The sequence below is a fragment of the Protopterus annectens genome, chromosome 9.part0 (genome assembly GCF_019279795.1).
Source record: "Protopterus annectens isolate FY-2018-M chromosome 9.part0, PAN1.0, whole genome shotgun sequence".
NCBI lineage: Eukaryota > Metazoa > Chordata > Ceratodontiformes > Protopteridae > Protopterus > Protopterus annectens.
Genome location: NC_056743.1, coordinates 1,151,724,616 through 1,151,746,175, shown reverse-complemented (window position 1 = coordinate 1,151,746,175; position 21,560 = coordinate 1,151,724,616). Strand labels below are relative to the sequence as shown.

The window sequence follows — 21,560 nt, the reverse complement described above, 5'->3', positions numbered from 1 at the left end:
GTCCAAAAAAAAAGACTTATACTAATGGAAAAGTCTGGGTGACCGGACCTTTTTCAAATAGTATAAGTCTTTGATTTGCAACATGCAAGCTGACCAATCAGCATGCACATTTTGGAATATTAATGGGGGGTCGTGTGTATAATGGGGAATAACAGTAAAAATTACCACAGTAGGTCTGCAGCATGTTAACATGTTACCTGGAAGTAAGTTTGGGATATGCAACCCACTCATTCAGCCAACAAACTAGTATCTTCCTGTTGTAGGGAACTCACAACGGTATATTTCCAAGAACAGCTTGCTTTTCCAATGTATGTTACTTCCACTTTAAGAAGTTAGATACTAGGAGGAGCCATTTTACCCATCCCCCATGGCATATGTTGTATTCTGTCTGCTAGCTTCATGTTATATCTGGGATCTGTGTTCTGGTGTTTAAGAGACGAAGGTGCTGCAAGTTTGTGTGATTATTACCTGAGACTTTTTTCACTAAGCAGGTACTTAAAAATGTCACAGTTTGTCATTGTCTAGTTCTCCTTTAATGTCTGTTTTCTCTTGTACCTCTTTTTTATGTTAAGTATAGAACTATCTGCATTACTATCCAAGAAAACAAAACTCCAGATTTTTTTCACAGCATTCCAGTCCTTTCATCTTGGTGACTGTTTACCTTTCCTTTTTAAGATCTTTGCCTTTATTTCTTGTATTCATTTGTAGGTAAAATAGCCAATTTGCAAGTCCTCCCTGTTTATTTTTAAGGTGAGCATAAGTATTAGATTGTCTTATGTTTAAGTTATATCTTTGAAAGAATTATTATACCTGTTATTCAGCTTTTTCTTCCTGTCAGGAAAACATGTACAGTGAATCGGGACATAATGGATTGTATTCTATAGGGATGAAATGTGCTTGCCTGTTCAGTATATTTTTTAGGCAGTACTGAATTTAATAACCCATCTGCTAAGTTTTATTAAGACTTGTGTTTTGATTGTATTAATTTTCATTACTCTAGCTGAAGTATATATATTTTTAAACCTTCTGTTAGTTCTTCCCGGGCATTTGTCATTATATGTGTGATCTGTCATAAGACCATTGAATTACGCAGCAGTCTAAGCTTGTGTGCTTGTCTATGATATTGGCAGACATATTTAAACAATTAAATCTGTTTTTGTTTTCTCTTGTTCTCACAAGTTACCTGCTGTAAGCAGTGTTTCATTCACTCCCTCAGGCTACATAATGGCAGTTATTTGCAAGCATTTATCACAGTTTTCTTTCACTGTTATTTTGCTGCTTTAAGTTTTAAGAAGTTTTAGATGTATTTCATATCAGTGTTCAAGTTTACCTGGGTATCACTTTCAGACAAAGAGAAAATTATGCAATGTCCCAAGCTCCAACCTGACCTCGCCCTTTTTAATAACAGATTGGTTTGCTTTTATTCGTCATTTAATGGGAGTATGCTTTTACGGTATCATTTCTTTGTTTTACTGTACTTTATATTTATTTCCAGTAGCCAAATGGCATTATCTTGGCCACCTGAGAGGTTAGGTATTTAGTTCAGGGTCACTGCTGTGCAAGTTTAAGTTTTGAAGCAACTTGTCTGCCTGCTGCCTGTAACTTTAACATGTGCTGATAGTTTGTGTTTCATGCAAACAGACAGAAGGAAACTAAACCCTGAAAGGACAGTGCCAGGAGTATAGCAGTAAAACATCCACACCCTATCATCAAAACATACAAAAAATAAGGGGGGGTGGAGTGAGGGAGCAGATACTGCAACAGTGAATGTTTGAACATCAATTACGGTAAGTTCAATTACACAAGTCGACTATGTTCTTCATTTGGTTACTGCTGTAGTAGCCTTAGGTAGATTACCACAGCTTAAAATGACTGGCAAGAAGAAAGATTCGGGTCCTGGAACTCCTAGAGAATGGCATGGGAAAGCCTGTTCTAGACCTGGAGAAGGAATCCAGTTCATAGTGCTTTACAAATGTGTGCACAAAAGACAAAGTTGCCGCTTCTAGAAGAGTAGTAGCATAAAACCCTTTCCAAAAAGCCACAGATGAAGCCAAGGCTCTGGTAGAGTGCACTGTTACATAGCCTGGAATTGTTTTGTTGTGGCAGGTAAAACAAGGAGTAATGGCATGAAAAACAGTTTGAAATGGTCTGTTTTGAGACAGGTTGTTTTTTTCTGCCTGGTGGATAGAATTTTAATATCTTCTTGTCACCATTTTTCTGAGGTTATTTCTTCTTACCTTCAAAAGAAATGAACAACTGATCAGAACTTCTGAAAGATTTTGTTCTGTCAACACAGTCCCTGATTTGTCTGTGTACTTGCAAGGTATGGAGTATCCTTAGACAGGGTGGCGGATAGCTTGGCTCAAGGTAAATGTAGATACCACTTTTGGTATAAATGCAGTATTAGATGTTAAAGAAACTCCATCTTTATGTAGAATGAGGTAAGGCTGATCCACCATAAGACCTTGCACCTCAGTTATTCTAACTGCAGTGGCCAGAGCACTTAGTAAGACTATTTCCCATGTTAAGAACCACTAGTCAGCCTAATGAGCTTAAGTTCAAATGAAGCAAGAGTTAGTCTTTCTACCACAAAATTAGTATCTCAAGGAGGAGCTACCTGTGATTGAGGAGTAAGACAAACCATAAGGTAGTAACTGACACAAATGCCATAGAGCTAGAGAACCACTAGCCTTGAATGGGTTCTCTTTTTGTAGCTGGCACCAACTAAAACATCTTTTCTAGTTGGGAATATAGGCTTTTTAGTTGCAGGTTTTCTTGTCTCCATTAGGACGAATGGATCATTATAGGAGGAGGGTTTGGCATAATGGTTACGTTCTTTATCTCACAGGTACAAGGTAGCCAGTTTGATTCTAACTACTGGTTATTGTCTAGGCTTGTAATGGTCCAAAGACTGATACAATAGTATTTACATATGAACCTAGTAATACCTGCTGCATGTCCTCAGGAAAAAAGGTGCCACCAATGTATTAAAATTCTATCAACCAGGCAGTCAGTTTTAATTGTTTGAGATCAGAATGTATTCAAAACCCCTGATCTTGTGTGAGTAAGTCCTGTCTGTGAGGAAACTTATGGTAATTGCCACAGGTAATTTCCGAATGAAGGGAGAACCACTGGTACAAAAGGGGATCCCCACAGTTTTCTTTGTAGTGTCATTCTGAATCTTCAGAAGTACCGTTTTTTGTGGAGAGGGTGTAAAAGCACACATCATAGCTCTCAACCTTCCATGCCCAAAATGAGGAACACTAGCCCTCATAATGTGGAACAAATGGGCAAAATGTGGAACACATACTAATGGCTTACTGACATCTTCAACTAGGAAGGTCATAGGATGGTTAAAATATGCTGATTTTACTTGTACAGAAGATCTTTTAATGAATTAATATGATTCATTTCTATTTATAATGGATTTCACTTAAAAAAAAAATTCCTAACACTGAATGCGTGATAGTCTTTCAATATGGAACTTTGAGGAACTTCAAGGAACATGAACATTTTAAGACCCCAAATGAGGTACAGTCCTCGTAATGGGGTACACTTGAGCGGTATGGCACACATGGACGTTCCTGTCCAAGGAAAAGGAAAGCATTTATCTTCCAGGCTTTCTTGCGTGGAGTCCTGGTGAAGAATTTTGCCAAGTGATTGTTTTGAGAAGAAACAAAATTATCTATATGCAGTGTTAGACACATTAAATTCAGTTTCCATTCATTAGGGTCTGTCCCGGTCCTGCTCAGCTTGTCTGCCATACTGTTTTGCTCTGATGTAATGTAAGATGTTTCTAGAATGAGATTGTGTTGAAAAGTTCTATCCTAGGCTAACATGGATAGTCTGCATAGTGGGTAAGATTAGGTCCCCCTTTGCTTGTTTATGTACCACATCACTTTGATATCTGTAAACACTTGAAGAGGTCCTGGAGACCACAAATGGCTGAAAGAATTGAGAGCATTTATAACAATTAACATATCTGTTATGTTTGTGTTTTGATCTCTTTTTCTTACAAAGACCCTGCACCGTTATCCCAATAAACACTGCTCCCCATGCAAAGTCTGATGTGTGTTTTGCAGCAAGAAGTGAGAAAGGAGAACAGGAGACTGTGAAATTGAGTGTATACACCAGAGTCTAGAATTTCCATTCCATTTCATTTGACAAAAAATTTGAAAAATGAAGAAATATTTTGATTTTTGGGACCAAAATATTTTATTTTTATCATTGGATTTTTGGAGTGTGTGTCTTGCAAGCTTTACCATCATAGTGAGACCCAGAACCAGAATCCTGAGGAATTATTTTTTTTTTATTGATGGAGGAAACTCAGGAGCAGAGGAAAAGGCAGATCTGGCAGTTTGCTTTTGTTCTGTGGAAGAAATGCTTTTTGAACTCTGGTGTCAAGGAGACAGCCTAGGAAACCAGTCCTGTAAGAAGGAGTTAGACAAGACTTCTGCAAGTTGGCTTGGAATACCGGCCTGCTGCATAGGATCCCCACCTGAAAGATTCCTGACACTTGACACTTTGAGTCTGAAAACACAAAGAAGTCATCAAAATCATCATGTGATGTGAAGAGTGAACTGCAATGAGCTATCACAGGTATGCACACAGTTGACATTGTGAGAACCCTTACTGTACTGACAAAGTGTAATGCACGGAACTGATATGGTGATCCAGATGCAGAAAACATTAAGTAACATCTTACATCTGGAATCTGAGGAATAGATGATGTGCATCTTGCATCTTTTTTAAAAGAAAGGACGGGAAAAAGGAAGGGGGGTAAAGAAAAGAGAAGAGAGGGCAGCATTTCTTTCTTGAATCTATCACAATGAAAAGAAAAGAAAAGAAAGATACAGAACTCAAGTCTTCTTTCTTTCTTTGGTACCAGGAACATCCTGGAATAAAACCCTTCCTTTAACTGAGGAGGGAAGAATCGTATGCTGAATGACTGGAGGCAAAAAGTGTCTGGTCCAACAAGTGAGGAGGAATCCCTCAAAAGGGAGGGAGAGACACCACTACCACCTGTAACCTAGACTGATTAGTCTCAAAACAATCTGTCTGAAACAGTCCTCAACCTAGGAGAAAAAAATGGAGGTTTGGACTTTCAGTGGGCGAAGGAGATTGGAAATACTTCATATAGTAATTCAGACTTATCAGACTGTATTTTGCTCTGTGGTGTCCTGCTTTGTTTTTGAAACCTCCCTGCCACTGTTTTTTTTAACATTTGCTTTCAAATACTTTACTCTGACTGTTTATTTTGCTTTTTAAAGAAAGTAGTAGAGAGAACACTGAATCCATTGACAAACTTACAGAAGGAGGGCTGAAAATTTTGAGAGATCCATATAACTGTGTCATACTTCTTAATGACCACTGCAGCAAAGAGTCCATAAACTAGTTCTCTACCTAAGGGAGAATTCAAATCTCATTTTTGAAATCCTTTGGGAGGTTCTAAGATAGCAGCCAGGAAAACCTCCTCATAACAGCAGCAGCCCTTGGAAGTGACATCAGCAGAAAAGTAAGCACATTTCAAGCAGTGGGTAGTCACTTAAGACATAGAAGACACCAAGTTGCCCAAAGCATATTTCCTCTCATACTAGGAAACAGATGCCAAAATATTCCTTATTTGTCACAAGAGGCAAGCATAAACGTCACCATATGAGCTTCACTTTTCCTGCATTTATCCAAAGCTTTCACATCCTTGTCAGAAAGAGTGGGATTAGTATTTTAGGGTTATATGTAAGTACTAGCTAGCTGTCCTTGGGGGTCATTTTAAGCTTAGCCGATTTCCCTTTTTGTGCTTGAAATAACCTATCCCATTGGGTTATAGTTTAACCCTACCCATTCTGCGATAGGTAATTATGTAGTATCTCTAATGAGTATAACTGAGATCATACCATAAATAATTTGTCAGACAAGTCACCTCTTCACAGGTTGTAGGATACTGAGTATAGTGGCAGAGCTTTGAGTCTGTCCATGTAGGACATGTTGTTTAGGCCTTGTATCCTTTTAGTATGGCATCTCTGACATTCCAGTTGTTGCATGTGTCTGAATAGATACATGCTAAACAGGGCATTATATTCAATGGTTATGATTATATTAACCATCTGGGTCTGCATCATCTGGGACAAAACTGTGGCTCACCAAACAGGCTGTGACCTGCTTCTTGTCTTGGGATTCTTGCTACTGTTTTGCATTTGGTGAGAGAGGAGGTTAAGGAGCATTGTATCCCAGCAGAGTAAAGTTGTGGTGAAATCAGCACTAGTAGTAGCCAGGCAGTAGCCATTCAGGTGACTCCCCTCTTTTTATCATTCTTGACAATCTAATTCTTTCTTTTCCATAAATACTGCTTGATTTGCTTCCAACTTCAGAATATCTGGCTAAATACTTCATCCATAAATCATCAGGACCTACTTGTTAGTTCCCCTCAAGTGTTTGGCAGTGCCCTGTATAGACACAGACACCCTGACTGACATTTTTCCTGTAAAAGCACCATTGATATTTCACTAATACCTATTTGCACACAGGGCAGCTAGTTTGCAATGACAAGCATTGCCCTCAGAGTTGGAAACCAAATACTCATGACTTTATATTTTCACTCCAACAGTCTAATCAATAAGTCTGTTGCCATGGATATGAACTTTCCTACTATCTTCGTTGCCTGTTTGGTGAATGGGTATCCTGAGGCAATGTAGAACTTGTCGTATGTTTACTGGCAACCAGTTAATTCTCAAACTGATACGGTATGTGAGAAATGTATTTACACAATGTCACTGGAGGTAAAGCTCTCACATAAAAGCACTTCTAATGTTAATAAGGTTGTCAGTAGTACACATGCTGCACTCATCACACATATTTCAAAGCAGGCATACAGACTCGGATATGCTGAGGCACTTAAATGTAACCTTCCTAAACCTCAAAAACCACCTAGATGAAGTACACATAACAAACACTCTCAGCAGCCTCAAGTGCATTCTTTTAAAACAACACCCATATTAACACATACAGCGACACCTCATGGAGCCTATGCTTCTAAATCCATGAGGCAAGCCACCACACAATCCAACATTCTGGTCATTGGAGACTCCATTGTCAGACACACTGTCTCTCTTACCAGGCTAAGAAAGTTGCTTATCAGGGGCCAGGATCTGCCACATTACGCATGCACTCAGGCCATTGGACCACAAGTATCAGTAAGACTCAAGTCATAGGTTCATAGGCTGTTACTAGGCTATTGGCCCTAGGGCTTATACAAGCCTAGCCATACCAATTCTCTGGATATTTCTTTCCACAATATTTACTTCCCTGGACCTCTGTCTAGCAGGGCGACTGACATGATCCCCGGGAAGAATTTCCTATCTCCCATCCAATCGTCAAGGTACCTTTTGAAGAGGGCCTAGGAGGTGCTCTGCTTGACATGTATGGGGAGTCTCTGGGTCAGGAACCTATCCCTCCAGCATGTTTTGTTCATTGTGATGACAAGGTTTAGATCCCTGGAGCGTGTGGCTCTGAGGGATTGGGATTTCTTTAAGTGGAGCATGTCCAACAGCTCACGGTTTGACATGGCCTTGTATGTTAAGCAGAGATCGCCTCTGAGTAGACGATATACCACAGAGTATCGCTGGAGTTTTTTTAGATGGTCAGCATATGGCATCTGCTTTAGGCCTGTGATTCTTTTAGTGAGGTATTTCTGCAGCCTTTCCAGCTGTTGCAGATGTCTTGAGGTACATACCAAATGGGGCGTTGTACTCTATAATGGGTCTAATGAGGGATGAGTATAGTGGGACAATGACCTCCTTTTTTCTGGATGAAAAGACCTTAGTGATGAGGTGTGCCACATAGAAGGATTTCCTGACTGTTGTGGCGATGTGGTTATCGAAGGTGAGACCACTGTCCACCTTTGTCCCTAAGTTTCTCATCACACTTTCAGTGTTTAGTGTACTGCCACCTATATGGTAATTCGTGTGTACATGTTTTTTCCCAGAGGGGATAACTATACATTTCTTGGCATTAAGCTTGAGCCCATGACTCTGGCACCAAGCATCTGATTCTGTAAGACCCTTTTGTAGAATATCCACATTATTTGGGGATTCAATAATGGCTCCCAGTTTGCAGTCATCTGCAAACTTTTTTAGCCAGAGTCCCTTAGTGTTGGCCTGTACCTCAGAGAATTAGATGCCAAACAAGAGCGGTCCCAGGACTGAACCCTGAGGTACTCCACTTGTCACTTGTCTGGAGCTGGTTTTGGAGTCTGCTACTTTTACAGTCTGGGTTCTGTCAGTAAGCCAGTTGGCAACCCATCGAGTGATGTAGGGATTTATGCCCAGCTTAGTAAGTTTATCTATGATTCCAGAGTGGAGGATGGTGTTGAAGGCCTTGGTGAGGTCCAGATAGGCTGTGTGGACCACCTTGCCCTCATCCACAGCTCTAGAGACTGATTCAAAGAAGTCAGTCAGGTTCAGGAGACAAGATCAGTCCTTCACAGACCCAAACTGGGTGGGGTCCAGTGTTTGAAGGTTGCCAATGTCTTTGTTTATAAGTTTCATGATAATACATTCCATGCCCTTGCAGATCAGGCTCATCAGACTGATGGGACGGTAGTTCCCAGGATCCAAGGTGGATCCCCCCTTGCGGAGTGGGATAACTGTAGCTGTGCGCCACTCAGTGGGCATGAAGCCTGAGGTGAGGCTATGATTATACATGACACTTAGGTGAGGTGCCAGTTCATTTTGTAGTTCATGTAGTTCACAGCCCGGGATGTCATCTGTTCCCATGGATGCTGTATTCTTAGCTTTGGAGAGTGTGGTTTCTACCTGTGTGGCTGTCATTACCGGAATTTGGCAATCTTTTGGTATTGAGATGGGCCCTTTAGGGGGTGAGAGGGAGGTGAAGTTGGCACTAAATCAATCTGCCAGGATATTGGCAATATCCTTGGGATCAATATATTTAATACCATTCTGTTGTAGCTCAGTGCAGATCTGAGCATTGCCATTTAGATTCTTGACATAACTATAGAATGCCTTGTGGTTGTCTTTGGAATTGTTGGCAATTTTATTTTCATAACTAGCTTTTGAGGCTTTTATGAGGGATCTCAGCTTCTTACTGAGGCTGGTAAGGGAGTTTTTAGCATCCTGGGATTTTCCTCTTTTCTGCAACAGTTTCTTTCTTTTGTTGTATAGTTTGTTCATGGCAGGGGACCACCAGATTGGCTTCCTTTTTTTGGAGGAGAGCATTCTTGGTTCTATTTGGGATGGCACAATTCATGCATGAGTGGATGTACTCTTACAGTGCCTTAGTGTAGGATTCAGCATTCGAACTCTCAGATCCCGTCTGCATGGGTGTCATGAAGTTTGTCACTTCTGACTTGAGTAGCATGAAGTTGGCCTTGGAGAATTTTTTTACGAAGGATAATTTTTTTACAAAGATTTCCTTACTGGGGGGTGGGGGGTGGGATGCGGATGTCAACGGTGATTTGCTTATGGTCAGACCTGACCAATGGGGGGGGGTGACCACTGGTGTAGAGCCTCTATCTCGGTAATGACCAGGTATAGGATATTGGAGCCCCTGGTGGGACAATAAATTAGTTGATCCAGGGCGTTGGAATTTATGAATTCCAAGAACCATTGGGAAAAGGTGTTGGTACCCGAGTAGTTTTCCCGGTTAATGGCAGGGTAATTGAAATCACCCAGTATTAGGGTGTTTGCTTGTATCTTAATATTTTCCAGTATGTTTAGAAAGGTGTAGTGAGAATCTTGGGGCATGGTGGGGGATCTGTAGCAAGCTACAATTTGGATTGCAGTCTTACCTAGTGTTAATTGCACCTGGAGAATTTCAGATACATTGTGTTGGGCAACTAGCCTGGAGGTGTGAATATCCTTGTTGAATATGGACACTCCTCCACCTTTAGTGTTTCGGTCTTGGTTTGGTGGCCGAAAAGTGTGGTAAGAGTTGTAGCCTGGTATAGCAGGGGTGCTCTCTGGAGCCTTGAACCAGGTCTCAGTTACTGCACAGATATCGATGTTCTCCATTTTTTAGGAGTGCCTCGAGGGACTGCATTTTGAGGTTTAGACTTCTAGCATTGAATAGCATTACCTTCAGATTTTGCATGCTTGTATCTGTTATAGTGGTGGTTTTGTCCTTTGAACCTTGCCTAAAAAAGGAACTATAGGAGTGGCTTGAGCCTTAGCCAGTAACCTGAATCCCAGGGGTGACAGGTGCAGACCATCTCTGGCAAATCATCGTGGTTTGTCGATCATGTCTTCCCAGGCAGACATATACTGGATCACCTTTGAATGACACTAGAAGCTTAGCCAATTGTTGAAGTCTATCATTTTGTCCTTATACAGTGGTATCTTTCTGGGTGAAGGCAAGATGCTACTTAGGGCTAGCTTCATACCTGCCTGGGCCACATGATCCGATAGCTCTTCCATGTCTTTTTTCATATAGTCCAGGGAGGTATGTCTCAAGTCATTCACTCCAACATGGACAATGACAGAGTCATATTTGTACTTGTTGTGGAGTGACTTGAGTGCATGCATTATGTGGTGGATCCTGGCACCCGACAGGCAGCTGACTGTAATTTTCTCCTTGTTGTGCCTGACTATAGAGTCACCTGTGACTAAAGTGTTGGGTACATCGTCTTGCTTTAGGGGCTTTTGTTGGGTGGCACACTGGTGTTGTGAGCTATGTGTCACTTTGGTTGTGACTGGTGTTTGTTTCCATTTCAACTTCTGAGGTCCTTGTTGCTTGGGCAGGTTAATGTTAAGGGCCTCTGCATATGTGGGTTTAGTGCTGCTATATGTGGGTGTTGATGGTGTGTGTTTTGAAGGGCTATGTGTTGCTTGAAGTGTAGTGCAGGTGTTAACCTTCTCCTCTTGACTGTCTAGCACAATACAATCTTGGCTGGAGAGGGCTTTGCTTCCAGTTTGGCTATGTAAGTGCATCTCTCGCAGGTTGTAGTGTTGGGTGGTAGGAGGAGAGGGTTGTCTGTGTATATGAGGCAGTTGCCGGATTACCCCAGTATGCCCAGATTCACCAGGTGGACAGGAGAAATCACTGGAAGCCAAACCCTTGGACATGCCTGTTTAGGTGCTCTTTTTGTAAAGTACAAGAGCTGTTTTCACTTACTTTTGCAATTATAGGCTGTTTAGTGCCTATGATTCATTTCTCCTTATTGAAGAGAGTTGAGTGCTTGTATCAGTTTCATGCTTCCAAGTTCTTTCCAGCAGGTTCTAGAGCAAGTGCTAGTCACAGGGGTTCAGATTTTAGTGCTACTGAGAAACCAGATAGTTTTAAGGGAAAATTTGAAGAGCAGACTTTTTGGCACCTGGAATAGTTTAACCGTAGCCCAGCGGTGCTGCATGATGCGAAAAATCTGCCAACACACGGACTTTTAAGCCAGAAAGTTGAAAGGGATAGAAATCAGCCCAAAAAGGCTAATAAAATTACAATTTCAGTGCTGGAAACCAGTCCTCTAGTGTTCGATGGGCAATGCAATTCTCAGCACTCCCACTGGTAAGCAGTAGAACCTCCCTCTACCACAGCAAGGTCTGGATAGCTCTGAACACAGAAAATAAAGTCCTGAGACATGCAAAGCCTGGGCTCTGGATTATACTGGCTAGGAAAGGTGGGAAATGAGCAAACAAGATGGTATTTTTTTTGTGTTTTTTGTTTTTTTGGTTAAAACAGGCAAAACAATGCAATAATACAGTAAATAAACACAGAAAAGGCTAACGCAATTGAGTGTGCAGCTATGAACATTAAATGCAGTTAAAACTACAAAATTAGCAATTTAAATTTTTTAAATGAAGCAAGGCAAGTGCACGACTGAAAAATGATTTAAGAGACAGTAATACAGAAGAATAAGTAGCTAGTCTACATATACAGAAAAGCAGCTAAAACACACAAACAATTCAGATGACATGCAACCTAGAGTACTTGAGTTGTATCAATATTAAGGCAAATACAGTTTTAATAAATGCACTAAAATATACTAATTTCCAAAATGTCAGAACACAAGGAGATTCAGGCAATTTTTTTTTTTTTAAGAAAGGGAGAAAGGAGGAACAGAAGGAAAGAAACTAAGTGGGTTGGCCTTCTCAGATGTTCTCTCTGTATTAGGTAGAGTGAGCTAATGACACTAGACAGGGAGGTGTGTCCCAGATCAAATTTACAGTAGGGGCAGGCAACTGCAAGGCCACCAAGTATAACGGCAAGACACCAACAGGGAGGGTAGGGACCAATACTAAAGCTATTAGCCTACACTAGACAGTAAATACTACAGAAATCTTTGTGATAAAGTGGGCCACAAAATAAAAGTTTGTAAACAGATAAAGGAGCAAGGAGACTCTACAGAATGCTTTTAACTGCAAACAAATCAGTTACCCGTGCAGATTAGTTAATAGCAATAAAATACAGTAAAAAGTATGCAGCAGGCAATAAAAAGTGCTATAAAATCATAGTCCATGTAGATGTAAATGACCTGATATGTACCACCCTAGACTCTATGAAGAGAAACATCATGGAGCTCTCAGAATGTGTCCCAGGCTGGTATGAGCCTAGCACTGAGCAGTATTTTACCTTCTCCAAGGATGATGCCATAATATGAAAAAACAATGACTGATTTCAATAATTGTATTAGTTTCTGTTGTCTTTTTAAAGGGGGTGTAATATTTGTCAGCATGGAAGGAGATGGTTAACAGACTACACTGCTTTGCAAGGGATGGTTTGCACCTCTCCCCTCTAGGCTTTCAAATATTAACTAAAACAGTGTCCTACCCCATAGTGTTTTTTTAGGCACTTCCGACATAGCAAACAAAACCAAGAAAATCTAAAGGTGTTACGTCTCAATGCTAGGAGTCTGAATAAATATTTTTCAAAAAAACTTCACTCCTGACAAGTTGTCTTCATACTAGAAAATCCTGATGTCTGTGCAGTCACTGAGATGTGGTTTAAAGCAAGGTTATAGTGTGTTCCACACATTTTAGACCAGCTACTGCCCAGATAGGGACTAAAGGTGGAGGTGTCATGATTTTACATCAAAAGTAAATATACATCAAGGCTGGTCAGACAGGACAATGCACTTGAACTTCTTCATGTTCAAATTTACATAGGCAAAATCCAATACCACCTCTTTGCAAGCTGTAGGTCTTCCTCTATGGCCCAGGAAACCCATACCATGTATTTAAACTTGTTGGAAACCCTCGCCATCAAATCCAATACCATATTCATGGGTGACTTTAATTACCCTGCTATTAACTGGGAGTCATATATGACACCAAGATTATAGGCACAGAGATTCCTGGATTTTGTAAACACAAACTCACTGGAACAGATTGTCATTACACCAACCAGGGGTTCAACTATACTGGATCTAGTCCTCACTAGTATGGGAGACTGATGCACACTCCCTAGTGTGATTCTTCTCTGGTAAGGTCATACCACAAAAACTTCTCCTTTGAAGTAAAAATAAAACCTGACACCCCAGCTAACCCTGGAATATTCAGGAACTGCTCTAATGCTAACTTCCTACTATTAAGTGATAACATGGGAAAATTTCAAGCCCCTATAAACCCAGAGAACACTGCTGCCTATGCAGAACCGTTCACAGAAACCCTATATAAGCATGCTGCTAGTAGCTGCACAAAGGCAGCTGTACTCACCAAAAAGAAGTACAGAACTAACTCAAACAACAAGCCACTCTGATGGAAAAACAACATCAGTAGGCTGTATAACAGAAGCAAGAAAATCATGGCAAAAATTAGGAGGTACAGCTCACAGCAGGATAAAAGCACTCATCAAACAAAATAAAAAAACTCAGAAGACAAATAGTCTACCAAGACTAAATTTAAGGTAAAGTTTGCCTCCCAGGCTAAGGACAACCATTTAGCTATGTCTGCAACCTCAAAGGCTATTCACAATTGTGTGCAAAGCTCATTGTCTATGGATCCACCTTTACAGATCCACAAGCAACCTTTAAAGTAGGAAAGCTGCAGCACCAAGAAAATATTAGCTTGGGACAGGAATGTTACATAAATGAACTTGAGCAAGAGGGAATGTATAAATATTTGGGAATTGATGAAGAATCAACATTAAAACACAAACAAATGCAAATAAAACTTAATAACGAATATTTTAGAAGACTAAAATTAATAAAAAAAACAGGATTGACATCTAGGAACAAAGTCCAAGCTATAAACTAGTTTTCTTTTCCTGTCCTAACTTATAGTTTTGGAGTGACTGGCCGCAAAAAGGTGTTGGATCGGTTGGACAGGAAAATAAGAAGGAAGCTTCATGCTCATCAAATGATTTATAAAAATCAGTGCATACCAATATTATATATTCCCCGTTCTGAAGGAGGTATGGACCGCCTCAAAATTAATTACATGTATAGATCTACAGTCGTAGGACTGCAGACATATCTGCTGACGTCACGAGACCCAGACATAGTGAAACCATGAAAATAAGTTTAAGATGAGTTCCTTGCTAAGTTTAGCAGAAGCATATCTGTGTCAAGTGGGAATGGAAATCAAACCAGAAGTAGATAAAAATCAGGCTGCAACTAAATGTGCCAAAAAACAAAAAGTATAAGGTGAAAGATCAGATAAGAAGGAAAGACATGTGAAAAATGCATAAATATAGTAGCAAGTATAGAAAACTCTTGGAACAACCTCATGTTGATCAGGAGTGAACACATAAATGGTTAAGAAACAATGAATTTAAACCAAAAGATGAAAGGTTAATGTTAGCCCAAGATAGTGGACTACATAACACATTAGTTTGCAAAGTCCATTGAACACATAACACATTAGTTTGCAAAGTCCATTGAACACATGGGAGAAATAGACAAATGTAGGTTTTGTAAAACAGAATTGGAAACAGTCGCACATCTTGTTGCTGTTTGTGATATACTAATAGCAAAAGGACTGTATACTGAAGGGCATAATAATATGGCAAGACTGTTGCATTGGGGATTGCGCAAATATTATATTAATCATTACCAATGGTTCAAAAAATAGATGTAAGAAACCATATATAGTAGTCCATGAAAAGAAGAAAAAAGTAGTATTGATCATTGCAATTGCTATGCCCAGTGGCTACGGAGAGACACAAAGTCATAAAATATCAGGATTTGTAGGTAGAAACAAGGTCAATGTGGAAGAAGGATACCCAGACAGTTCTACTAATAGTAGGAACAATGGGTCTTGTAAAAAATTTACAGTCATATTTAGATATGTTACTGATAGATGTACCTCTGTATGAATTGCAGAAGTCAGTATTGGACACATTGCAGTGCTATGAAGAGCACTTTTGGCTAACATCAAAGATTGAAACAATAGTATTTTCATGATCTTTAATCATACTTTGAGTTAGGAATAGGGTCCATTCCTTTCAGGGTATTTAGAATTTAAAAAGATAAGCCAGAATATATAGTAAACCTGCTGGCCAACAAAGTCAGCTCCAACTTTACCCTCTCCCCTTCAACCTTCCGTCAAGAAATACCATAAAATATAAGTCCCCCAGCCATCACTAGGGAACAGATCCATAATGATTTCTCTAAGGCGCAAAACACTGCATCAGTGGGCCCAGACAGTATCCCAGGATATCTTCTAAATAGCATGAAACATGGCCTATCAGGCTGTCTGGAATTGCTATTTAACTATAGTCTCCCAATAGCCTTTGTACCTCATGAATGGAGTACAGCAACAGTCATCCCTTTGTGCAAAGATAGGTCATCTACAGACCTTGGAAACTGTAGACCCATAAGTCTCACTAGTCTCATATACAAAGCTATAGAAAGAATTATCATAGAAATGATCAATAACAACATATGAAACCTCCAGACATTGTACCCAACCCAGTTTAATTTTTGTCAGCGGTTGGCCATGCCTTCTTAACTTGGTGGACTTCTTTGAGAAGGCCACCAAAGCAGTGGATGAGGGCAAACTAGTTCACACTACCTACCTGGACCTGACCAAGGCATTTGACACAATACCCCACTTGGGCATTGTTGACAAATTCAAGAGGTTGGGTAAAAAAAATTGTGTCACACAGTGGACAGCAAGGTGGCTCACAGACAGGTCCCAGGAAGAAAGAATTGGGGAGTCCACCTCTATAAAGAAGCCAGTCACAAGTGGTATCCCTCTCGGTTCTGTCCTGAGCGTGCTCCTTTTTGGCATTTACTTCTCTGAAGTCAAGGCCAGTATCAGTGGTCTCTGACTAAATTTGCAGATGAGTGCAAATTAGGAGCTGCAATTAAATCCCCCACTAACACAAATGTTCTCCAGGAAGGGCTGACACAAACAAACAACTGCTATCAGAGGCATGAACTAAAATTAAATGCCAAGGAATGCATAATGGTATCCTCTGAGAAGTCATCCACCCTTGGTAACTATCATATTGACAACACAATCCTAAGAGTTGACCCAGTAGTTAGGGACTTGGGGACACACACAGACAGTAATCTTGTCTTTGACCATCATGTGTCTACAGCTCCAAGTCCAAGGAAGTATATTATATTCTACATTCATCAAACCTATCACTGAGTACAATGTCCCCTTTGGTATGTACCTATCTAGACATATCCAACATTTGGAATGTCAGAAGTTCCTCACATAAAGAATACAGAGAGAAATTAACATGTCCTCTGCATGTACCTCATGGCCCTATCCCTGTATTCTGTCTCATACAGGCTATTGAGTGGAGATCTATGCTTGGAATGCAAGGCATTGTCAGACCCCACTCTGATGGACCTCATGCATATCTACAAAACAAATAGCACCAGAATTACCCCATTCTAAATACTTAAACCTTGACTGTGATATAAATAGGACCTGCTGGAGAGGCAGAGTTATGTATCCCAGAGACTACCCCTTCCCTGGAACAGGCTTCCAATCCATGTGAAACAGAGTTCCTCCCTAACCCTATTCAGGTGTAACTTGGACAGTTGGATGGGGACAGGATGTTCATCCTTGACTTGGCATCTGTGTTTCTAATGGACACAGGCAGCCTGCAAATGTTTCATCTTCCAAGCCCCTACTTGCACTTGTCACAGGTACCAGAACTTGTCAGAGAATTGGGATGCATGGCTAGGCTTTGAGGTCATTAGCCTAGGAAAACACTTCTGAACCTATGTTTAACAATTGCTGGGCTCACTAAAGCAATAGCTGCTGGGTCAGATCTTGGGTGAATGTATAAAAACGTAAATAATTGAGGCACTTTGTATATTCTTTTTGTTTTCTTGGGGGCAGTGGGCAAAAACATTGTTTAAAGCAGAACAAAGTTGGGGGACTAGGAATGGAGTCTGGAAATTCCATTTGAAACAGATCATAATACTTCCTGAGGGACTGAGAAGCATCACTGTTTTCCACTGAAACAACGGATTCATTCTATAAATAGTTTCAGAGAAAGAGAATCCTTCAAAATTACTAGCTGAAGCCACACACTCCCCTGAATCAGCATTCAATAGAGATAACACATATTCTGTGATTTCAAATCATTTTGAAGTTCAGACTCTTGAACCACTTCAGAAAATGAAGAATCCATTTTTATTTTACCAGAAACAAACAAGAGTCTGCAGTAAGCCTTGTGCAAAGCCCAATAAGTTAATCCTGTCCAGAGTAAGTTAGACATGAGAAGACATATGTTTAAGTTCTCTTGACAGGACAGACTGACAAACTAGATCCACTTTTGCCAGCAAGAACTTCTCTAGGTATGGGTGCAGCTTTCTGGCTAAGCAGAGTGGCATTTCCTGCCCCTTCTCCCAGAACCAACAAGACTGTCCCTCCCTTGCTCACCAAGGGCACTCCAACAGCTGCAAAGGACATGTCTAACCTCTTGCCCACAGTGGCTGTAGGAACTACACCAGTTGAAACTAAGAAAAAAGATAAATGGTCTGAGGATCCAGCTTTGGCCAGAAGAGAGTCAAATACCTGTAGCTGAGGTATTTTATCAACCTGCTATGGTGGCAGGGGCTTCTTAAACAATCTTTTTTTTGTTTTGTGGATGAAAAATGTATACCTGAGGAACCAGTAGGTTGTTTAATGATTAAGACAGAAAAGGTGCTCAATTCCTTGGTAAACCTGGCAGCAATAGTCGTTAAACAGGTTGTTGTTGTGTCTTTCGGCTTTTCCCGGTTAGGGGTCGCCACAGCGGAACTTCGGTCCGCTAATGATTGGCAGTTGATTTTTACATGCCAAGTTAATAGTCGTTAAACATGTAAATTGCAAAAAAAAAAATAACCTTTCCCTGTTAAAAAATAGTAAAAAGCACTTAAAACACTTACTCCAGCCCCAGTGAGGAAAGGGCATAAACCCATCCCTAGTATAAGTTCAATTTTGTCAGTGGTTTGTATTTTAACCTTTGAGTGCTAGTTTGATTACTTTTCAGTCTTTTTCCATGAGTCCTTTTACTGGCAATCTTTTATTTTTTTCAGTCATTTTAGGTACACCCTTATATGTGTAATATATAGACACAGACACACACCCATGGTTGTAATATGACATTCCCTTTCTAATGGTGGTAAAGTTTGATCTGAACACAGCCTAGACATAGACTGTAAACCCCACAGTAATCAGATAACGCCACACAGAGTATTAGCAGAGCAAGAGAAGTCTTCTCTACTGTATATGTGGTATGACAGATATGCCATATGATATGTACTGTGACAATACATTGGTCCCTGTCTAATGACAGCCTGTAAAACACTGATAAAGGCTTCCATACAGGTGGCCTGTTTGTAAATCTGACAATGGCATTTGACCTCTTTGATCACTACCTTCTCCTAAATAAACTAATTGAAATTAGTATCAGCCTAGACAGCACTGCTTGGTTTAAAAGTTTCCTCACTGATTGGCATATCAGAGTTAAAATAGAGTCTTCTCAGTTAGAATGTGTACCTATTATCCAAGGTGTCCCACAAGGTTCTATTCTTGCCCTCCCCATTCCCTTTTCCATATTCATTACCAAACTTCCTTATGACTTTTGCCACTCATTCTGTACTCAGACAACATGATTATTTTACTGATGAAGTCATTCTCACATCAGCATTCAACCCCAATACCAGTCAGACATATATGATCTCCACCAAATGGCTCATAAACCTTAAATTACTTCTCTACCGCTTCAGGACCAAAACTATACCTTTTGGATCTCCACAGAAAAACAAAAATATCCACCTTCAAATACTTACAATTACTGCTAAATCAATCTCTAAACTTTCATTTCCACATAGACAATGGGAGAGAAAAAGCAAACTCCCTCCTCTTCTTGGCCAAAACATTTTCCCTTTTTCTGTCTCAACCAACCAAAGCAGCAATCAGCACAGGAGTTTTCCTCTCTCTGCTTGAATATGGATGACTCATTTTTGCATCCACCTCCAGGAAAATACCACCACCCTCCAGACAATCTCCAACAGCGTCTGCTAATTCATTACAAACTCACTCCTCCACGAGTATCCCTGTATCATCCTAGAGCATGCCAAATGGCTACCCAGAAAAGAAAGATCAAATGTTAGTGTCCCAAGTCTACAAATAACTCCAGCTCTGGATGTTTAGCCCCCTTGCAGCTAAACTTCATGAAAAAATCCTGAAACAACCCAAGACACTACTCACATACATGCATGCATGCTACTCTCATGCACCAGTTCTTTGGCAAGCTCTCCCCATCAACCTAAAGAAAATTAGCACTTACTCCAAATTCAGAATGCAATTCAGAAAACACCTCTTCATCCAAACAAAACACTTCTGCATCAACACAGGGCATATTACCTAACACACCATCCCGATCTATTTTCCACCTCTCCTGACAGAGAATTACTGAATGTTGATGCAGTTCTGAAACTAATGTAAATATTGCACATTATACTCTGCTTTTTAATTATAATATACGTATAACGTTTTTCTGTATAACTAATCTGAGCTACTCTGTTATTGTGTACATGTCGGCTTTTTTCATTTGTGAAATGCATTGTTCTTCAATCGGGCTGAGCCTGAAATTGGTCTTTATTGATCAGTGAACTAGCCCATTAAGCAATATGTAAATAAATAAACAAATGTTGATCATATCTTTAACCAACCTCTGTACATTTTGTTTATGCTCCTAGTCAATCCTGTCATCCATTCCAAAATAAGGATAGCAATCTTTTTATTTACAAATTAAAATTTAATCTCCTCCGCTCCACTTTCAATGGTTTATACCTTTACACATGATTTACACTTTTGTCTGATTTTTTTACCTCCTCGTCTTCCGTTTGCTTATCTATCCAGAGCATATTCTCTGTACTGCCTGCAATCCTAAAAGATACTCAGAAATCATTTGAGTGCTAATCTATCCACTAGAACCACTAGAACTTCATGACCACATTAGGAGTTCCTTCATCTGCTCAGAACCTTTATTTATATGCATGTTATCTAGATGTCACTACAAACATTCATGGACCATAGAATCAATTATTTTCTTTTTTTAAATACCTTTATTGAATTATCACTTGCGTCTTATGCAAACTTACATTCATATAAAACTAATCAAATCATATTAACAAGTTCACATTTAGAAATTATATACATCACATATTATTGTCATATATCTACTAATTTATTTCACCTCTCTAATCAGGAATACCTCCCAACTAAGGATGACATCCTTGTACTCCCTACACCCTAGACACCTCAGCACTAAGTGTGCTATAGCCCTCCTAAAAGAAGCCTACGTGTATGTAGTTCTGGTCACTAACTTCAGCCTATTGTTTACTGTATTTAGTTAGTAACTACCCACTGCGTGCATGATAACAGCCTGCTGCAGCCTGTAACCAGCCCTCCCTTCCTGACTTTACAATCTTGCATTTTTCCTTGGCCGCTTCACAATGGCAGAACCCGCAATAAAGGAGGTGGGGTTTCTATCATCTAACCCTCCTCCCATACCTTAACACCTTACAATTACATTTTTTCCATTTCGTCACGAGGTGGCAGCATACACCCATAATAGGCACCATACCCTGCACCTTAGCCCTATCTGATAACCTAATGTTTTCTTCTTTTTCCTGCACAAGTCCCGCTCTCATTCTTCCCTGCCCTATGCTAGTGTAATTTTTCACTGCGATCTCAGGATCTCCCTCAAACTCCAGAAATAACTTAAGTTGTCTGGCTGTAGCTCCTTCCCACTCACAAGGTCCAAGCCACTGATTGTTTTTTGTGGACTTCACTCCTTCTAGCCTTCAGGCTCACTCCGCTCCCCTACCCTGCCCCCCACTACTTACATATTTATTGATCCCCAAACCCTTCCCTCCCCCTACCAATCATACACATCCTAACCAATCACACACATCCAACAACTCACCCCACCCACCTCCTACCTCATTAGTAGCACCTACTTCACTACAATGCCCTCCATCTCATCATTCCCTGTAACACTATCTGCCCTACTAATCTCTCTCTCACCTGTCTCACATATCTTACACAGCTCCCTAACCCCAACCCATACATCAGTTCACATTCACAGTCTACTACCACATACCACCATACCCTCATCTCATACTGCGCACACATTTCACATGAAATCTTCTGCTC

General features: G+C 40.3%; 1 protein-coding gene across 2 annotated transcripts in view; it reads left to right on the top strand.

The window, feature by feature from the left end:
* Positions 1-382: 382 nt before the first annotated feature.
* LOC122811882 (post-GPI attachment to proteins factor 4-like) overlaps positions 383-21,560 on the top strand; it is an 86,166-nt gene continuing 64,988 nt past the window's right edge. The window contains exons 1-2 of one of the 2 annotated variants that reach the window (XM_044084022.1): positions 387-491; positions 709-750. The gene's annotated coding sequence lies outside the window, so the exon portion shown is untranslated. Of the gene's footprint in view, positions 492-708; positions 751-21,560 lie in introns of both variants that reach the window. The other variant, XM_044084021.1, reaches the window with a different exon arrangement.